Source organism: Canis aureus, chromosome 1 (assembly GCF_053574225.1).
Source record: "Canis aureus isolate CA01 chromosome 1, VMU_Caureus_v.1.0, whole genome shotgun sequence".
In the NCBI taxonomy this organism is placed as follows: Eukaryota; Metazoa; Chordata; class Mammalia; order Carnivora; family Canidae; genus Canis; species Canis aureus.
The window spans coordinates 61,832,567-61,854,258 of NC_135611.1; the positions used below are offsets into that span (position 1 = coordinate 61,832,567).

A 21,692-nucleotide genomic window follows, 5' to 3' on the forward strand; every position below is an offset into this window, starting at 1 on the left:
GAAAAAAAAAAAAAAAACTTTCTGGAAACAGGAAATCATTTTTAGTTGACCACATTCAGAGTTCCAAAGCTGAAAGCTTTGGAAAGTTTTATTTTATTGCTTTTTGATGTTAGCATAATGTAGGCTCTCGTACTTAGGATGTCTTTCTTGGATTTATTACTATAGAAAATGATATACATAAATATGCTCTGCAGAATATAGAATTATGTGTATGTCAATAGCTATCATTTATCTATCATCTATCACCTTCTGTAAAATAAACAATGCATTTAAACAATAGAACTATATATTGCAAACAAACAAAACTAGAATGATAATCAGTGATATACAATGTAATATGAAAGGAATTATTTTGGTACTCCATGAAGAAATGTCTTAATATATCATATATTTAGATTTATGTGTTTGCTTCTGAATATGCGAATTAATTTTATAAATTATTAAAAGGTTTAGAAGAAGATGAGAAATATGACAGCACAACTATGTATTAGCTTTGTTTATATGGAGCAACAATTGATAATAGCACTACTTTAACCCAAGTAATCCAAGTTTAAGTTATAGAATCTATATTAAACCCATTGAAATAGGATTAAACACAGGGAGTTGGATAGTAATCCCTCTCCACTTTGTCTCTCTGTGTTCAAACATGTAAATTGCCAAGCAACAGAGAGAAAAACTAGTGAATTTTCTTTCACAATCCTTTATTTTTGGGTGCATTGGGTAGGACTCATGGAGAAGACTGAAACACAAGGTAAGTGTCCCTCAGTTTTGAAAAGTCATTAGTTCATTTTGTACAACTATCTTAGGAAACTAAGAGAAAATCAAAGATACATCAGCATTTTCTTTTCTATATATGCCATGTATCCTGAAGTCCATGAAGAATCACCATCTCCTCTGGTGACCTGGGTTTGGACCTGGATAGAGTGAATGACTTCACACTGGATCTCTGAGGCCTGAGCATCCTGGCAGCATCAGCAGTCATGGCAACCCCTCTAGGGGAACATGGAGTCCAAGGCAGTGTAATCAGCTTCCAGGGTGTGTAAGGTTCCAAAAAGAACATGATGTACAGGTTAACTTCCAGATGCTAGTAGTGGGAATGCTCAACATGGTTAGAGAACTTCATAGAGCGAGTGCTTCTCCTTACCCTACTGTATGCTTCCTGTCATAGATATCCCATCTACTCACTACTGTATCTGAAGTACTTATAACGTTATAGGTTTCCAGTGAATGATTAGAGAATGTAATAAATGTTACAAACTGCCCTATAAGGATGGTCACACTGAGCATTCTGGTTTCAAAGGGTTTCTGAAAACTGAGGATGTTAAAGGGCATCAGATGTACAGAGAGTTCTACTGGGAAATGACAGTCACAGTTGCAACTGCGGGGCGGGGGTGTGTGGGGGGAGAAAACACTGGTAACCATTAAAAATCACTAAGAGCAGAGAAAAGTATGAGAAGCAGTGGGAGGAGAGCTGCCTTGACTTGGACTTTTGCTGACTGAAATTGTCACTGAAAGCATCTATCCAAATTCAGCTCCCAGCTCTCTGCTGGGTTACAAATTTCATAAATGAGATTTAGAATGGAAAGGACAAGGGGAAAAGGATAAAAAGTAGGTGACTTGCGGTTTATCATCCAATTTAGTGCAATCTAACTTGTGCTTTTTTTTTTTTTTTTGCAGATTCACTGCTAGCTTACCACATTTGCTACACCTGTTATGTCTTTGAACCTTGGTTTAAAGACTTTATTTATTGATTTGAGAGAGAGAGAGAGCATGAGTGGGCTGGAGGGGTAGAGAGAGAGAGAGGGAGAAGCAGGCAGTGGAGAGGGGCAGAGGGAGCAGGGAGCCCAACGTGCGAGGCTGAATCCCAGGGCCCCGGGATCATGACCCGTGCTGAAGGCAGATGCTTAACCAACTGAGCCATGAGGACCTTGAAACTTAGTTTTAAACACCTATCACTACACTTGTCAGCTGTTTAAAGTTTGGTGGGAAGAAGTGACCCACGTGGACTTGACCTACAGTGGAATCAATGATTCCACTAAAGAAGAATTTTTAAGCACTTACTAATGTTCAATAAATTACACTGGACTAATTACAGAAGAGGATGCCTAAATATGGTTCAGAGTGTCCTGTTTCATAATTTTTTCTTCCTAAGAGGGGTCACCTGGCTGGAAACTGTACTGTGTTCACATTTTCCAGCTCATTACCTTATGAGCTACATCTACTTATAAAAGACCCATCTATGTAAGGGTTGTTTTAATCATAGTGTAGTAAAATTCATGCCAAGAATAGCTGGTATTCACAGGGTGCTACAGCAGGTGCTATGAGTGGATTTCCTAGTGAAGAGACCAGATGCATCTGAAAGAAGGTTACCAATTACAAGAAAAGCAAGTGTTGCTGGCTAGACTGACAATCCCTGCACAGGGGTGTTGCCAGGTAAAATAGTCTTCATCTTAGACCACCGCTCACCAAAAGGTTTGGACTGACTATTTAAAATTACAGCCTCAGAGTTTCCCTAGACTGTGCTAGAAGCATCTTTCCAAGCTCAGTGTTTTCAGTGCACCAACTTAAGCTCTTTTGTCCTTTATACTTAGCCACTTTTTTTTCCACTGACATACTCAACGTCATTACACTTAAAGAAAATTAGTCTCAGAAACTGTGAGTGGTTGGGCCAATGGAAAGAAGTTCACAGAATTAACTGGAGAAATAAAATTGGTTGCTAAAATGAATTTAATATAAAACTTCAAAGGGGTGTCTTGGTGTCTCAGTCAGTTAAGAACCTGCCTTCAGCTCAGGTCATGATCCTGGGCTGGATGGAGCCCAGTGTCAGGCTCTCTGCTCAGCAAGAAGTCTGCTTCTTCCCCCTTCCTCTGCCCCTCTCGCCCACTGTGTTCATTCTCCCTGTTTCAAATAAACAAATCAAATCTTTAAAAATATATATTAAACTTCAAGAGAATATATCTGATTTCTTCTGAGTGAACTGAGACGAATATTGATGTCAACCTCTGTATGCTGAGATTTCTTGCTACTGTCAGTAACATGGTATCCTCAGTCTCAGACCACAGCAAAATCTTATTTTCAAATGAAATTTCTGGAAGAAACAGAAAATTAGAATCAAAAGGGAAAAAGAAAGTATTTGTGATTTTATATTCTCCAACAACTATATTGATATATTTGTATTTTTAAAAAATCCATTTTCTATATATGTGCCTGGTATTTCCTTGGCAATTATTTGTTAAGTGAATATTTATGGAGCCTGTGTTAACCATGATCCCTAGATTTTGTACCTATTCCTTTATTTTATCCTCACCTAAATCCCATGAATTAGGTTCTATAGTTTACAGATGAGGAAACTGAAATTCAGAGAAGTTCAGTAAAAACCTAAGACCAGTAAAAGAAGGACTGAGATTCAGACCTAGGTCTGTGTGACAATGACCTTTTGTTAGTTCTTGCTGTTCATTGCCAATGCTGCAAGGGAGGTCACAAACACAAACGTGCATGAAGAAGGATAATCTGCCAGGGTGACAGCCACTTTTTTAAGGGGGAAAAACTGAGTTACATTTCCTAAAAATTGTTAATGCATTTATGGTTCTGTTCAACCACTGAGGAGACCACTGAGACCTAGATGTCCTTCTAAAGTAAATGTCGCCTTTCACAATCAGAGACGTTTGGCAATCCTAACTGAGCCACATGTGTTCATTTCTTACACGTGTGGCAGCAAACAGATGTGCAGACACTGCAAAGCACAGAGGAGCTTGTGCTGCAGACTATTTTGTCCCAAACTTGACATTTAAGTTCTCTAGAGAAATGTTACGTCATTGAAGTTGTATGCAGTCCTAGCAAAAACACAAGAGGTTTTAATATTTTTTAAACAAATGAACAATTAAGAAACATCGTTCAGCTCAAATATATTTACTTAACTGAAAATGGATTTGAATCATTAGGTTCAGATTTTCTGGTTCAGGGTTCTGATTACAAGGGTGATTATGCAAAGTTTAGCTTGGGCTTAGAGGTTAGACAGTGTATGTAGAAAATCTCATCTGTATCTATACCTGGACTTCACCTCAGTTTCCCTGAAAAAGTCGGGATAATAATACCTCTGAATGCTGTTGTGACGAACAGTGGATAATCCATGAAAAGTACTTAGGACAATGCCTGACCCATGGTTTGCATTTAAGAAAGGTTGGCAATTCAACATCAGAAGGGGTTAGTCAATGGAATCCATAACTTGTGAATACATAGTCTTCTAACTTTTAATGGATTTTGTATATTTCTTTTCATCATGCAGCACATGATTTAAAATTCAGTAAAAGAACTCCAACATACCTCACTCAAAACCATTGTTCCTTAACTTTCATCTCATTGTTATTTACACCATATTTGCTTAGTCTTCGTGATTTCATTCAACATTAAGCGTTCTCTCATTCTCTTTCTTGTTTTACATCGATTGCCAAGTCACTTAAAGTACTAATCATATACTTTAATTAGCTTTATTAGCTTTGTGTCTCTGTGATCTTTAGTATTTTTTTCCTATCATTTTCCTGATTTATCCATATTCCAAATCACAATGCTTAAAACCACAAAATTAAAATGATCAGCTACAAGGACAAAACTATTAAGCAAAATGAGCATTAGCAAATGCTAGAGAAAAAAAAATGACTCTAAATCTTCATACCTGACCTTCAGTCAGTGTGACCTTGGGCGGATCACTCATGATTTCCTGGTTCAGCTTCTTCATCTGTAAAGTAAAATTCATGATATCTGCCTTCCTCTAAGGATATTGTGAAATAAAATATCCTATGTAAAGGCTCTCTGTAAATACTATAGTCTGAGAATATAAGAGCTTGTTTATTTAAAATTTCACGATGAGAGATAAGATAAGGAAAAGCCCCTGTAAGCTGTATACGAAGGGCCTGCGTTATACATGACACTTTATGAGAACTTATTCATTTAATCCCTTATGAGGGAGGCACTGTGGTATGATGTGGTGTGTTGCAACATGGTAGAGGTTTTCCAGGAAAGACAGTACACAACACTAACTAGAACCTGATAAAGGCCAAATAAGTGGTCTTAAGAATGTGTACTGAACGGTGGCCAGAAATGGAAATGAGGACTAGGACTGTCTGGTCTCTCCAGGGAACATGTACAAAGAGATGGGTTTTGGACCTCAGCAGTGCATGTTGGGTAAGATTGAAATAAAGGGAGGACAGAAGTGGGGCTTCCAGATGGAGGAACAGCCTCAGAGAACGTGTGCACAGGAAGTAGAGCACAAATGCTAAGCGATGGAATGATTTGGATGCAACAGAGCTTTCCTGTAGGGAAGTAGTGGGAGATGAAACTGGCAAGGCTGAGCAAGTCTAAATGGAATGCCAAGAGAATGATGTACTTTGTTAACACAGCATATTTAAAAGGAAGGCCACTGAAGGATTTTTTTGAACAGGAGAATAATGTGGTAAAAACTGTGAACTCTGACTTCAGACAAACCAATTTCTAATCCAAGTTGGCCTTTTTGCCAATGTTTTCTTAGGCAATGCTTACTGGACACGCACGGTGCAGTGGGGAAAATGTGAGTCTGGGAGTCAAGGGAGGACCTCTGGAATGCGAGGCCTTTTTTCTGGGCCTACCTTTGGGCCAGCGTGGCAGGCAAAGCCATTGTCTTACATCCTGGCCCCTTCCCATCACTTCTGGAAACATTTCTGCCACATTTTAATTTCACTGGATTCCTATCGGTGTTCTTCCAGGTTAAGAATACAAAAACAGGTTAAAAGATGTTTTCTCAAAGGTTCCAAATTGTCCTGCCTGCCATTAATTCTTTTTCCATTTTTTTTTTTATTGCTCAATCTCCTTTAGTTGGTCACGTTGCCTTTCAGCATACAGTGTGCTACTACATCACAATCAGAAGCATATGATTACCTTCTAAAAAACCACTTCCTATCCAGATCCATCGGCAAATGCTTTGTTGCTAATAAATTCCAACTCATATTTACTGTTATTTTAACATCAGATATGTCCTTATTATTTAAAGTTATCATAAGCCAAGCTTTATGCAGAGTTTGAAAATCACTTTGTATCTACAGAGGCTTATGTCAATCTCATTTTTGGCCAAGAAGAAAGATATTTGGTTCTAAAACTATTTTGGGGGTTCCATATTGATTATTTAGGTACTGACATGCTTAAAGTAAGATTTTTCTTTTCTTTTCTTTTTTTGTTAGGGAAAATAAAATAAATCTACCCATCTGCCCTCAGTCTCTCAAAACTAGAAAGAGGAGATAGCTTAAGTTTACATATATTCCTTGATATTTATCTCAGCTTGTATAGAATGGCAGAAACCCATTATTCTGCATATATATGTAGATTTGAAAGCAGCATTATTTAAACGATGCTCCACAAAACCTAAGTGGTATACAAAGGGCAAGTCTGCTATAACTTCTGAGCCAATAAAGAGGACTGATTAAAATCGTAAAGCTGTACTAAAGTATAAAATAGAAATATGGAAGGCTAAATGGCCACAGTAGAGAATCTGGAACCACAATTTCGAAGTTTCTATTTATTTCTTTCTCAGAGACATGGAATATGACTTGAAGTAAATCACCTCAGTGTCAAGAATATGTTCTTATTTTACTTTTCACATTGTAAAGTTATACAGATATTCTATGTCCAAAATATTAATGGTCTATCTATGGATTAATTTGAGGTCCTTGGAAAACAAACATTAAACATTATGGAAATGACTGATGGTGATTTATGAATCTGGAAACCATGATAATATCATTGCCATCTGAGTTTTAAGTTGCTATAAATGAAAATGGACTTCGAACATCATTACTATGAATTTATTTCCAACGTCAATATATCAGTGACATTTTACAGATATAAAATCATCTTTTCAAAAAGCTATTTTAGGATAGTTACCTTCTATTTCATTATTATTGCACTTAGAATGTTCAGAGGTAAAATTATCTGGACTAGACATCAAGATGGCTAATGTATATCCCTGGTTTTTAAATAACTTCGTTGTGGTCTGTTATGATTTTTCTTTGGGGAATTATGTAGATAAGACCACTCTTTTTCAAATAAAAATTTGAGGTAATTAAAAGGGATTTTTATTAAAAACCCTAATTCCTAATAAGAAAATCAGAATTCATTGCTGAAACAAGATGGAAAAAAAAAAAAAAAAAAAAACACCGTGAACTCCTTAAGATTAAAAATATCTCTTGCCACTGTTTGAAAGCTATGCTTTCATAAATTTCATTTTCAGAGCCAACATTTCTTCCAGATGATAAAATAAGTTGAAAATTGAAAGTTTTAAATCAGAGAAAGAATGCTGTATTAGGAGAGAAAAGGGAAGAAAAATATATAATCCTTAGAACTATATGTAATTCCAAGTTCAAATTATTAATTCTCACCTTTTAAACTTAAGTCATTAATGCATGTACAGTATCAATTGTGCACATGTCTATGACATGATCCAAATAACATACAAGAAAGACATTGTCACTGGTTATATCCAAATGGAAAACATATGTAAATGTGTATATTTATAGGTACCTATGTAAGAGTATAAGAAAGTATCAGAGCACATTTAGAAAACACAAAAATTAGCATGGTTTTAATATACTATCACAGAAATATGCAAAAAAATGGGAAACTGGAGACAATAGATTAATTAAATCATATAGTTCAAGGAAAAGGTGAGGTCACATAGTTTAGAAGGAGGACAGGAATGTGATTTTGAGGAGAGAAAGATAATGCCATGTGTCATATATTTATGGGTGACCATCCAGAGCCATTCCCTTTTTTCTCATCTGCCCTCTACCTCAAAAATGGGCCTGCATCAACTACATTACTAGGGCTTTGGAGTACTCTGGCTTTTGGATGAGTTTGGGACTTTATTTCTTCCAGGTCCTGCTAATCTCTCCCTCTCCTCAGCCCTTTGGGTTTGAGAGTCGTGAAACCTCCCACTCCTCCTCTATCTCAACAGACCACAACCTCCACTCCAAACTTTTATAATATGTCATTTTGTGAATAAATACTTATCTACTCTCTTTTCTGGAAGAACCTTGGCTGATAACATTAGTTGGTACAAAGGTGGCCCCAGGAAACAGATGCCTTGAAATGAGATTCTAGGATCGGTCTGCCACATATGTGAGGAGTGTAGGGGTAACCTCTTTGCTGGGGGTGTGCAGAGTCAGATGGGGGTAATTCTTGGCATCTTATAGCAGTATCAATATTCAGGTTATCGCTACGGTTTCATGGGATGATAAGCTGGTGAAGATCAAGTGGCTGTGGCACTTAGCTGCTCTGATCATTAATATTTTTAGAGTCACTTAGCTTCTTCTTATAGTCCTAGAGAATACAGATAGGGAAAAAGAGAATTAAGGCTCTCAACACGTAATTAGGAATCTGCTGAGTCACAAGGTTTCCTGAGTAACTTTGAAAGACACAGATGACAACCAAGCTCAGGCTATGATTGTGAAGATTGCAGAGTCATAGCACTAATTATAAACTGGACTGGCCAGATCCCTTAATATGCTAAGGGAAAAGCAATTCCCAGTAAACAGTGGAACCCTGTCTCATTGGATGGGACATACACGTAGACATAGATGAAGTTAAGGACTATGAATCTCCAAATTCTTTTGAACTGTCCTCACCTTAGAAGCAAATATTGACTCTCTTCAGACTCTCAGCCACCAGTGGACCCAAAAGAGAGTTAGAACCCAGCATAGCCAGGACTGAGCGTACAAGGCTGATTCACAGAATGAGGAATGAAGTTTCAAATAATCTCAGCAGTTAAAAAACCCTCATCCAGCAGAAGTGCTTGCAGAGAATAAAGAGACATGGAAATGGGTGGTGGAAGTAGGCAGTTACGATAACCAAGTTTTGCTAGTGGCTGACTACAGAGAGAGAACTTAGAAGCTGTGCTTTATGTACTTCATTTTTTCTTCTCTTTTCCCCATGAATTTCCTATATGAAGAATAGCAGTAGTAGCTAACATTTTAGACTTTGGAAAGGACGATGACCGAATTGATATTACCTCATGATGATATACTAGGTGATGAGACTGTTCACTGGTTGCAGACACAATCTTTTCACCCAGACAAAGGCAATATTGGGCACTGACAGGCCAAAAAAAAAAAAAAAAAAAAGCTAACTCATTTTGTACTACAACAAAAAACCTCCCACACCCTCTGACTTCCCATCGAAGGGGAGTCCAGCAGAAGACAGGAAGCAGTGAAGAGAATGATGTCAGGAAACGTGTTCCTTTGGCTCCATTCTGCTGAGGTTGCCTAGGGCGGGCTATGCCCTCAATGGGAAATTCCTGCTCTTCCCCAGGTGACTTCTGTCCTCACTCTTTTCCTGGTGAGTCCTTCTCTCAGCTCTCTGCACACAGGGTGCAAAGGGGAATAAGAGTTCTTTTGCAGTTGGTCTCAGGTCCCTGCATGATCTAGTTTCCTAAACTCCATTCACACCTTGGGCATTAGGCCCTTTGTAAATAAACCTTACTTTCGTTACTTTGATGCACTGAGCCATCTGTTTCCTATGAGGAAGGACCCTGACTGACACTTAGATGAATGATAACAAACAGGCCAAAACCAACTTTAGAATATGCAGAGGCGAATTTGGCAAGCTTCACTGTAAAAAATTTTTTAAAAAGCCTCACTAAGAATTTTCCCCTACTGTGTATATTATCTGAAAAAGACATCATCAGTCATCATCTAAAAACCTGAATAGGTTTTGAGCTCTAGTCATTTCTAAGATGATACTGACATTCTCACTGAGGGCCACTAAATGTTCAGGTCATGGAATGACTGGGGCCGAGAGTAGTAACGTTTTAGAACCACTTAGTGAAGGCAATCTTTTCTGGCAACCTCAGAAAGGTCAACTAATACAAAAACATTTACCATACCAACTAATATGAAGCTATTTACCATAATTAACCTTCAAATTCCCCCTTTTTAATTTTATATTTGTAGACTCAGCCTAAATAAGCTTGACATCATCATGTAAATTGTGCTTTCAGAGTTTTCAAATAACAATGTAAGTTTTTACTAATTCATTCAATTTCTATTGCTTATTTCTCTCTAGTGACTAATGGTGAGTAGCAAGAGAAGGTAACTCATCCGTAATTAAGTTTTCTATCTGGTTACCTATCTCTAAGGGTTAATAAACTGTATCAAAATATAAAACACATTCCAAGTCATTAAAATCCATTATGTTTTCTCTCTTACTAAAAACCTAAACCAAACCAAACAAAACAAAGCCAAATTAAAGGAAAACATTTATCCTAAGCTGGAATTAGGTTTATTGTTTTTCTTTTATTATCTGGTACACTCATTAATTCAGCCAACATTTGAACATCAACAAGTGTTAGTTTAGGTACTAACAACAAAAAAACAAAAAAAAAAGAAAAAAGAAAAAAGAAAAAAAAACTAAATATCTTATGAGGAGTTTTTAGTCCAGTTAGGAAGAATAAATTATGATAAAAGATAAATACCATGGTAAAGGTAAGCCATGGACACACATAGAAAGGGCATCTAAGTCAAGTGGGAGATGGGCCAGAAAATCTTAGGGACATCACAGAGGACAAAAACTTTGGAGAATAAATAGAATTAGATAAGCCAAGAAAGGAGACAGGGACATTCCTAGGAAAGGGATAAACATGTACATACAAAGATACAGAGATCCAAAATAGCACAATGCATTCAGGGAACTTCCAGTGATATTTTATAGCTGAAAAAAAGGGTGAATATGAGAAGGTGGCTAGTAACAAGCATTGGAAGCCTGGAGCAAGGCTACCGAGCTTTTACATTGTACAGAGAGTTAAAGGACTACATCATTCAGGATGCCATTGGTGCAAGAATCAGAACACCTAATGGTAAATGGACTAAAAGTAGGAAAATGTACTGGCTTGTGTAGCAGTAAATCCATGATGGGTTAGCTTCAGGGTTAGCTGAATCCAGGAGCTTCCTGTCACTTCCTGAAGTTTTCTTTCCTCTGTGTGTTGGATCCCAACTCAAGCTATGGAAATGCCCATAGGGACAAAATGAATGTCATTGTCTTTAGACTCTCTTGACATACTACAGGTTTGAGAGAGAGGAGGCTTTTATCCAGCATTTGAAGCAAGAGTTCTGAGATTCACTGAGATTGAAACTTTTTAGGACACAGGCCCATCCTTAAACCAACCAGGATTCATCCCAGGGATTGGAAATATTTTCCATGAGGCACATATGTTAAATTCTCAAAACTTAATCATTTCACAAGTAATGGAAGTAGTTTGTTTTTGTTTTTGTTTTTAACACCATATTTTCCAAAAAGCTCCAATTAATACTATCTTTCTACTGGAGTAAGTCATCATGTTCAAATGATACTAACTCTTGGGGGGAAAGGGTGACATATTATACACCAACTGGAATTTCATTCTGTTAGGTATGTTTACATATGATGGGTACTAGAATTTCAGGGCCTGTTCCATTTTTCAAAGGAGTTGATGAGAACTTTTACCCAGTATCAGTATGGCTAACAACAGAGTATAGTACGTTACAGAGTCTAGTAGGAATCCTATCAATGTTATACATTATTCTGTATTGGTCAGTCCATACAGGCATGTCCAAGTTTTACTTCTGGCATTTATTACTGAATTCTGTCCTAGGTATTTCTTCAATATATAGTCTTTGTGGATGGCGTCTTTGTCACTTGATTTCCTGAAAAAAAAATCAAAGCACATTTCTTTAATGTGTTTTGCACAATGTTGGCTGTGCGCATTTCACACATTCCCTTTGATGGCTGCACCCTCTCTGTGGCGATCTGCTTGTTCTCACCTCAGTGGTGGCAAATATATTTTAAGTCCTTTTTTGTGAGAAGTCACATTTCTGTTAGGAGTTTGTTCACAGTGCTTTGGCACTTCAAGAAAAAGAATATTTAACATAAAAACATGAAGCCATTGTTGAGCATTATTTAATGTATAGAATACACCTCTATCAATTAATTCTGTGAATGTCTGTATTTATGTTTATTAAAGATCACTTCACATTTGTACCAATTAAGAGTAGATTTTTCCTTTTCTTTCATACTGGTTTATTTTGGCTTTCATTGGTCCTTAATGTTGATCTGTGTCTGGACAAAATTGATCAACTTCTTCTCAGATAATGTCTAATTTCAAATGGCATTTGAGTTAACTTTTGTGAGTGACTCACTGATTATACATTAATCTTCAGTGTATTATACATGGATCTTCAGTGAGTAAACAATATATAATTGATGAACTAGACATGCTTTTAAAGCCAAGTTAGGAAAAGTGCTCTTAACTGTAGTCCTTTTATTTGCATAACCCATTAAATCAAGTGTCTTATCTAAAGATGAACTATCCAGTATTAAATTATTTGGGATCCATTAATGATGTTCTTCATAGGAAAGGATACTCTCCTATAAAGATGGTTTCCATTCACCATCTCTGTTGAGAATTTCAATTACAGAGTTTGGAATCTGCTTATGAAATTTGTAGAAAATTCTAAACTTACAGGATTAACAAAAAACAGGTAGATGTAAACTAGCCTTGATACTTTGCAAAAATGATCCTATAAAAATCTAATGGAGTCTAGTATGTTCAAGTACATAAGAGATTTGTTAAGGTCATCAGACATAAAATTTTGTCCAAAAAAAATGACCAATATGATAAACAATGGGCTGCAGAATCACCAGAGTTGTATAATACAGTATTTTTTTTATTGCTAAGAAAAAAAGAATCATTGGTCGTTTTGAAAGTAGTGATATTTCTTTACATTGTTCTCATTTGAGATTTTTAACAAAATACATATTACTTTAAAATGCAGTACTATTTCATTGTAACAGCAATTTTACTCCTTTTGCTTTAGGCAGTATACCTACATTTTGAAGAACTGTACATCCTAAAGCATACGTTGGTCACCCTTAATTTAGATAGTCACCTGATGAACTCAGTGGGTTTTCTGAGGTCCTTTTCAAATCATTGTTCTATTATAGTTGTGAAAAAGGAATCATTACTGTGTAGGATAGCAAGAAATTATAGCAAATTTCTCTTCTCCATCCTTTGAACCCATAAAAGCTAATATTTTCCTTTTCTTTGCATTATAGTTAGCTTTATACTTGTCTTATTCCTTCATTGTTCTGTCCTTAAAGGTGGGGTTTGTGGGCTCTATATCTTTTTATATCTCACATCAGTAAGAAAAGTTCTTTTCATATGAAAGGTACATCCACAAGTCTGGTGAGTTGAATTGACTGTCAGGAGAACCACATTATAACCGCCCTCCTGCTGTTAATTAGACATGTAATATTTGATGAATCATTTAATCCCGTTGGGCCTCAGTTTATTCATCTGTATAATGAAGGAATTGAACTGGCTAATCTGGAGACCTATTTCTGTTCTAAAATGCTGCAGAGTGTAGAATAGCATTAATCATCAGTTATCCCTATTAACATAACACCACTAGAGATCTATGAGACATGTTTACATCCCAATACTTTGGATTTCATCTGCTACAAATCATCTACAACCTACAAAAAAGGTTATGATTCTACAGTCTTTTTAAGGCTTTTCTCATAAGCAACTGCTCTGAATTATATTTGTTTAATGCATATTGATAACTGCTTCTACTCCATGCCAAGTCTGACAAAAGGGGTCCTTCCCTGCACATCAAGTTACTCTAGAGAGATGTTGTACCTCCTGTAAGAATTTTTAGGTTAATTACAGCACTTGCATTACTTTGCAGTGTTGCCTCAGGCAGAGACTTGCCTGGTGGTTCAGGCAAAAGAATTCAAGTTGATAGTATTGTTTTGTACTCCCGCATTTTTTCCTAACTTTCTAAGCTGTACTGAAGCAAGTGATTGAGCACTTTTTTTTTTTTTTTTTCCAGTTTACCTAATTAGGGAAAAAGTGATAAGAGAGTGTAAAAGCTGTTGACTCTCAGGTATGTTATGGTAAAGATCAAGTGTTAGCAAGGGCTCGCTGTAAATTAAATATATTCTGAAATGATGAGTTTCCTCAATGTCTCCAACTACATAGTTGCTTTAGCTCTACATTCTCAAACAAAGCACACACATACCCCCACCCACACGCGCACTTTGCTGAGCTGCACTTTGGCACGGAGGGTGTGACTGTAAAATCATAATAAACCGTGTAGCCAACAAAAACCACTTAACTAGGCCCACCTATGCAGCGTGAGCGAGTGGAGGATAAGCCTCGCTCAAATATTTCACCTGGCATGGGTTCAAGTTTTGAAGTTGAATGAATCTGCTTTTGTTTCTCACTAAGCCAGGAAGAAAGGGACTTGTCAGCGAGGAGGAGGACAGAAAAGAAGGAAGGAATGAGTTAAGTTCTCAGCATCTTAAGTTCTTTTCCTTGCTTCTTTTCTTTTTTTTTTTCTTTGCTTCTTTTCAAACAAGCACACCACATTGAATAGCATGTGGAAAATTGGCATTTCCAGTGAATAAAAATTAACTGGCAAACAACAAAAGGAAAAACGGAGGAATGCTGTTGGATGCTGTTTGGCTCGTCTTGTCTTGTCAGAGAAGGAACACGTGTGAATCAAATGGTTGAAGATGAATTTTACCTACACGTCTGGCTCCTGTTCAGATGTTTTAGATTTCTTAGTCAACTTTATTTGCTTGGTAAGGATTTTTTTAAAGAATAATTCTTCTATAGGTTAAGAATAAAAAAGGAGAAGACTATAAAAGTAGTATGGGTAACAATTGTTCAAATGTTCCACTTTAGAAAACGTGCTCACTTTTGTTTTCTTTTGGGGAAACTTTTTTTTTTTTAAGTTTTTAAAAAGCCAGCAAACCAACAAAAGTATCTGTAGAGTTCTGGCTTATGGAAAACATTGCTAATCTGATATTTCCAAATGAAAGCTTGTCTTTTTAAGAAAACACACAAAACTTTTCTCGGTATCAAAAAACTATTCTTGAGGCACTTTTTTGCCCCTCTACAATAGGCTGTATGCACTTGAAATGTTTGACTCTAAAATCTCATCTGGGGATTTTAGAAGTGTCCATCTGCTTTGCTGTGCTGTGAAGCTGCCCACTGATTGAATGTGTTTGGTCTTAGTAAAAAGCCAGAAGCCCACCTCATGGCTGTCTTGTCTCTTGCTATTTTCCTTTGGAGTGAATAACCATCTGACACAGAGCACAATTTCTATTTTCATTCAGAGAATGATCCTCTGAATACAGAACGGATACCCTCTGTCATGCCAACGCTATCATGACTTGTGATTGAAATAATTAATCAAAGGCAGGTATCTGGGAAAGAACATATGTTCAGTGACAGAGATCAACTTTCATGAAGGATACCTTCATGAAAAGTTGTACAAGTTTATATTGTAGTGACAAGGATGTCAAACAACTCCCCACATGTTAAACAACTCATAACCAAGACCTTTCCAATAACATCAAGGTCATGGTGTTTTCACTACTCTCAGAAAATGTCATTAAATCATAATGACTGGTGATGCATTTCAAACAGTGTTTAACTTTCAAAATAATTGGACATTAACTTCATGGGAAAACACATTATGAGAAAAAAAATTACCTACAAATGATACTGCTGAGTAAAGTCAGACTTCATTATGTGATATCAGGTTATAATCATCTTAAAGGTAGAAGCTTTCAGAATTGTAGACTAGTTGAGTTGAAGGAAACTTAGATCCCTCAATATAACTATATTACTTTATGGGTGAGGAAGTTCACTGATACTAAGTGGTAACACAGCAAGTTATGAGCAAAGCTCAGAAAAGACTCGGTTTTCCTGCCCCTAGGCCCATGCACATCACTCTATAGCACATCTCATGTAGCTTGTGGGGTGATATACTTGTTTCCATTCCATATCAATGTCTCTGGCATGGAGCCTGCTCAAGATTCTCTCTCTCTCTCTCCACTCTCCCTGTGCCCCTCCCCTCCCAATAAATAAATAAATGTAGAGTGAAAGAAATATTCTACTCTCTTTGAACAGAGCCAGAAATTCAATTTCTAAGAAAGAAATGAAATTTTTCTCCCAGTGATTTCATCATCTTAATGAGTTTCTGTTAGAAGTTGAGAATATCTTTCTGAAGACAAATATTTCTACAGAACCAAAATAAGAGAAAGGTATTATAGTTATAGCTATTTCAGTGACCTCTATTTTCAACTATTTTTCTCTGTGTGTTTGTGTGTGTGCATATGAAAATTATGTTAAGGTATTTTTCAAGCAGATGGGCCACAAAAAAGGAAAATTTTAGAAACACCCATTAAATCCAATATTCCAAATGTAATATTTATGTCCTAAACTGGATTCACTTTTTGGCTCTTATTTAACAAATAAAATCAAACATTAAAAGAACATGTGTAGCAGCCTCTGAAAGGTGTATAAATGCTGACTGTAACAGCAGGTGATTGAGGGTTCAAAAACTATTTTGCATAACCTCCAAATTATTCATCATTAAATCAGTCCAATGTGTTCAGCCTTCACAGACCAGCTTAGTATCATTGCCAAATTAAAGTTGGAATCTTGAGAGCTTATTGAATCTTTCTGACCAAGTGTTTTGTTATTGTTTAGAATTTTTCAAAGTAAGACAGAATCATTATTGGAAATAGAACAGCACTTACTTGTGAAAGTAAGTTTTAACTGTTCCTCTAAAGGGTAATGTTTTATTTTGATTTCTCATTTTTCTTTTGTACCCTAGTGAATATGCAGTTATGCCTTAATACCCACATTCCTGGAAACTTCCCCCATCTTACTTTGGCTCAGAATAGTTGACTTCCAGCACTATAAGATAGAACACTTTAAACCTCCAGAAAACTAACATTGAAAGTATTATTTGTAATGTTTTTTTTTTTAAGTTCATCTTTAAAGCCACTTAATAAAAGTCAACTAAAACAAAAGTTATTACTTCTCTTTTCTCTCCAACTAGTGTTTCTTTAAAAAAATGGTGTTTGCTCATGTTAAAACAGGGAACTAAGCTGTATGTAGAAAATAATGATTTACCTTCTGAAACTGCAATACGCACAAATGGTAAGTTATTTATAAAATTGATGTTGTCAATAATATAACACTGTATGTATTCTTCAAGGAAATAAAAGGCTATTTATTTCTCTTTCCCCTAGGAGCAAGAAGAATACAGGTACAGTGCCTGGCTACCCTAGTTCCTCAGGTACATTTTCCACTTTCCATGTTCCTATACGACAGTGTCACAGATTTCTGCCACTGTGTCATAAAGATCACTTTCCTCCTGTATCCAGCAACATTCTCTCACATTCCTGTGAGCCCTCCCAACAGCCTCAGAGGTGGCTAAGATTTGCTCAATATCTCATCAAGACCTCTTACATTTTCCTTGAAACTCTCCTTAGGTGCCTCCAGATTCTTCCTACGCCTTATCCCAAAGCTACTGATAACATCTTAAGACTTTTCTTGGGATAGCACACGACTTTCAAGCACAAAAATCTGTGTTGGTTGTGTCTGACTGTGTAACAGACCACCTCAAAACTGGCTTAACGCACCAGTATTTTTATTCTTTGTAATTTCTGAGGATCAGGAATTTTAGGGTAACTTTCTGAATGGCTCTGGCTTCAAGTCCTTCATAAAACTGTAGCTAGATTTCAGCTAGAAAAGAAGTCACGTGAAGGTTTCACTAGGACTTTAGGATCCCCTTCCAAGGTGATTCAGTTGCTGGTAGGGTGGTGCTGGTTGCTGGAAGAGGCCTCAGTTCATCACTGCATGGTTCTCTCAAGAAGGCTGTTGGGTGTCTTGTGGCTTTGCAATATTGGAAGACAATTTTCCTGGTCTGGTGAGTAGAGGAACTGAAAACTTCTCTTGTTCTGAATTATCTTTTCAAGGATGTTTGCATAGCAAAAGCCTTGCTGGATAGAGATAGTCTCCCTCCAAGCAAAAGACATTTTTTTTTTCTTCTCCCATATCATAAAGGTAATATCTACCTAAGGCAGAGATCAATCAGGTTTAAAAAACTGAGTCCCCTAGGGATGACTCGGTGGCTCAGTGGTTGAGTGTCTGCCTTCAGCTCAGGGCATAATTCCAGGGTTCTAGGATTGAGTCCCGCATTGGGCTCCCCGCAAGGAGCCTGCTTCTCCCTCTGTCTATGTCTCTGCCTCTCTCTCTGTGTCGCTGATGAATAAATAAGCAAAATCTTAAAAAAAAATTGGGTCCCCCAAACTTGAGGTTTATCTCCTTCAACACAACCCACTGCATGGATGTTGTCTATGGCACACTTTGTGTTAGTCTGTGGGAATCGGGGCTCAAGTAACTGGCACAATGCTGGTACTCTGGTGACTCCCATTATTTTGAATCATAAACTGTCCTTTGAATGTGACCCTGGAGTCTCGTGTCTTCTACTACTATCCAAGAACCTGTGGCAGGGTAGCTTGTTAGCTTGCAAGTAGGGTACAGTCTCAAATCATTTATAGGCAGATGGCTTCCACCAGAGTGAAAGATCCAACAGGCTAAGGCAGAAGATGAGATGACTTTTTGACCTAGCAGAGAAAACCCTACACCATCATTTCCACAATTCCATCATAGGCCAGCACTGATTCAATGTGAGAAGGGATGATGAAAAGGTAGGAACACCAGAAGGTGAGGCTCATTAAGAGCTATCTTGATACTTGGTTATCACAGCTCTCCTAAAAATTGTAAAAACTGTAAAAACTTGAGCTCAGAAATAATATAGTGATTATTTTTGTGCTGCCTGTAGGTCTCAAACTAGTTTATTTCATATTACATTAGTAATATTATTGTTGAATTGCATTGTTCTAAAAATATTACATGTGGTGTAGGGAACAATATTTCCATATAAAATGTGATGAGTAAGCCTGTAAAAAAGGAAAATATTTCTTGGTGTACCCTTTATCATCTAATAAGCAGAAAAAAATCTCAGCATGAATTAGAAGTGGTATACTAGCCTTGTAAAGACCCACTATAAGGGGTATCTGGGTGGTTCAATGGTTGAGCATCTGCTTTGGCTCTGGTCATTATCCTGCAGTCTTGGATCTTTAGGGAACCTGCTTCTCCCTTTGCTTATGTCTCTGCCTCTCTGTGTCTCTCATGATTAAATAAATGAAATCTTAAAAAAAAAAAAAAAAGACCTACTATAAGAGATATGGCTGGCTAATTTTGATTGCCTAGTATTTCCTATCTTATCAAAATCTTCTGAACATTATATAATAGAATCAAGAGAATAAGATTTGTGGAATTGTGACCAAACAGAGAAAGAAGAAAGGGCACAAAGAATTATAAAAATAGTCATTCATATAACTTAATTTGAGAAGAATAAGTAAAATTAAAAGCTTTCTTTTCTTAAGAATATTTTATTTATCTATTCATGACAGAGAGAGAGACGCAGAGACACAGGCAGAAGGAGAAGCAGACTTCACGCAAGGACCCCGATCTGGGACTCGATCCCAGGCCTCTAGGATCACTCCCTGAGCCGAAGGCAGAAGCTCAACCACTGAGCCCCCCAGGTGTCTCAAAGGTTTTCTTTTAAATTAGGTTCTTTTAAATCAATCCTTTCTCCTTGAATGTTTTGAGAATCCAATTACTCAATATATCTCAACCACACTATGCACTACTTTTGTAAAATGTTAAGACAGGGGGAAAGAGATTTGAGTATGGTGATATTTTTCATCTAAATATATCTAAATCAAACTGCCAGCTTCAAGACCTGCCCCATTTTGATTTATTATATCAGCTCAGCTAATAGCAAAGACTTCTTTGAAGCACAGTGACTGAGATTTATCAAAAAAACCTGTCATGATCTCTGCGGAAATAATTTCCAAATTCTTATGCAGTTATTATATTTCCTGGCCTGGAAGCATAATGAGTTTAAAGCATTAATTTGGAACACATTCCATCTTTTGCCTCCCATGGTTAAACTGTTTAATTAAAGGCCTTGAAGGCTTCTAGGCAAAACAATCAGCACATGGTGTGATCATCTCCCTCTTATTCTCTTTGCTTTGTGCTTTTTCATCTTTTGGAACTTAATTCGTTTATTCTAGGACTATTTGGCACTCTCCACTTAGGCTGTAGTAGACAAAAGAAGCCATTAGTCATTTGGTTTTGTAGATTCTCGTAGAGATTGATTCTGATGGCTGAAGACAGTCATTCATTGCACAAATATTTATTGAGTGAGTGCCAACTAAGGTTCCTGATATTCTGCTAGATGTTTTGAAAAAACTGACGAATCAGTTGTAGCTCCTTGTTTACATGTGAAGGAGTATTCAGGCAAGAAGGGGAGATGAGATAGGGTCATAGCCATCTACAACCCAAAGAAGCAAGAGGTAAAGTGTTGGAGTAAGATGTTACAAGACGAACTTTGAAGAGACTATTTTTGATAGGAGGAATTGAAGAGAAGACACATAAGTGAAGTAAGATTTAAAGTCCACTAGGAGGGATTTAGATGTTTAGGGGTTGGGAAATGGGAGAACATGAAAGAAAAAAAAAAGAAAGAACAAGTAGGCAAGGGGAAAGTAGGTCACCAAAGCACAGAATATAAAAAGACTTTATTCCACTCTTAATTATGAAGAAAGTATTATCAAAAGGTCTTAAATTAGAGGACTAGCAATTGAGATTTGTATTTTAAATAGCCAATTGAGGTTATAGCACAGAGATTGAATTGGAAGGGGTAATAATAGAAACAGAGAAAAGAAACTAGTCTACATTTTTTAGCTCTTACTATTTGCTTTTTGTTTGAGAGAGAATCCATTTTAGATAATGACAATCCTTTCCAGTTTGACTTCTTGCCTTCTTTGAAGCATATTTTTGATATTCATTTTCTGGTACCTCATTTTGTGACCTTCACTAAGAAATGTCCTTTCCTTCAGTAGAATTAATACACTGGGCCCATTCACTCTATGGCTTCTCCAGTAGAGAAATGAGGAGGTAATTAGAGAGTAATATAAAATTTTCCGTTGTGATTTTTGTAGATTATTCTGTGTGGCTCTGTGTGGAAGCTAGGTATAGGAAAGTATGAGGTTGGCCCATGAATGGAGGTATGGGTTAAGGGAATCAGAATTCATGCCTTAGACTCAGCAGTGTCAGGAAGCAAGAACTCAAATTTTTAAGTCTGTGGCAATAGGTGGAGAGCAGGTGTACTGTATCTAAAATAAAAGGGCTAATTAACATTCTGCCAAATGGAGTAGATGCTGGAACACCCTGAGGCAATGGCAGACTGGAGAAGGGAACCTATTTTACAAAGGACCTTTAACAAAGCCTGTGAGAAGAAAAAGGATTGGTAAGGTTGTGACAGGTTAGAACATATATGGTACTTCTCCAATTACTTTTTTAAACACACTGACTTGAAGTCAAAATCCTAACACCTTAAATGCCCTATGGGTAACCAGTTTTTATACATTTGAGTTAATAATAAAGATAGTTTTGGCAATTGTAAATATTTTCTTTTGGTGATTAGGAATAAATTTTCTGGGGAATTAAAGACTATAATTTAAAGAATTCTCTGATGGCTTCTCTGTACGTGGTTGTATTGACTCTAAGACCTTGTGAATAGTTCAACACTTCCAGTATGGTATGGAATAAATATATTAAAGATGCACTTTTGTGAGTGGTAAAACATGGCAAGAGATTAAATCTCTTGCTCAAGTATATGGCAAATTGGTGTGGTGCTATCATATATCCAATTTATGATCAGGTCAATGGATGGGTGTGCATTTATGAGAGACCACATTTA

At 36.8% G+C, this 21,692-nt stretch overlaps 1 protein-coding gene and 1 long non-coding RNA gene across 8 annotated transcripts in view; one reads left to right on the top strand and one right to left on the bottom strand.

Annotated features, from left to right (window-relative positions):
* LOC144316120 (uncharacterized) overlaps positions 1–21,692 on the bottom strand; it is a 480,356-nt gene that overhangs the window by 44,093 nt on the left and 414,571 nt on the right. Inside the window, exon 3 of one of the 4 annotated variants that reach the window (XR_013381994.1) lies at positions 11,272–11,699. The exons of the other annotated variants lie outside the window; for them this stretch is intronic. The gene's annotated coding sequence lies outside the window, so the exon portion shown is untranslated. Of the gene's footprint in view, positions 1–11,271; positions 11,700–21,692 lie in introns of those variants that run through there. 4 annotated transcript variants of the gene reach the window in all.
* The window catches only part of LOC144316178 (uncharacterized), a 53,004-nt gene that overhangs the window by 26,670 nt on the left and 4,642 nt on the right, over positions 1–21,692 (top strand). For 3 of the 4 annotated variants that reach the window (XR_013382035.1, XR_013382026.1, XR_013382028.1), the window contains 2 exons: positions 14,416–14,640; positions 17,107–17,153. This is a non-coding gene — a long non-coding RNA (uncharacterized LOC144316178). Of the gene's footprint in view, positions 1–14,415; positions 14,641–16,953; positions 17,015–17,106; positions 17,154–21,692 lie in introns of all 4 variants that reach the window. The other variant, XR_013382022.1, reaches the window with a different exon arrangement.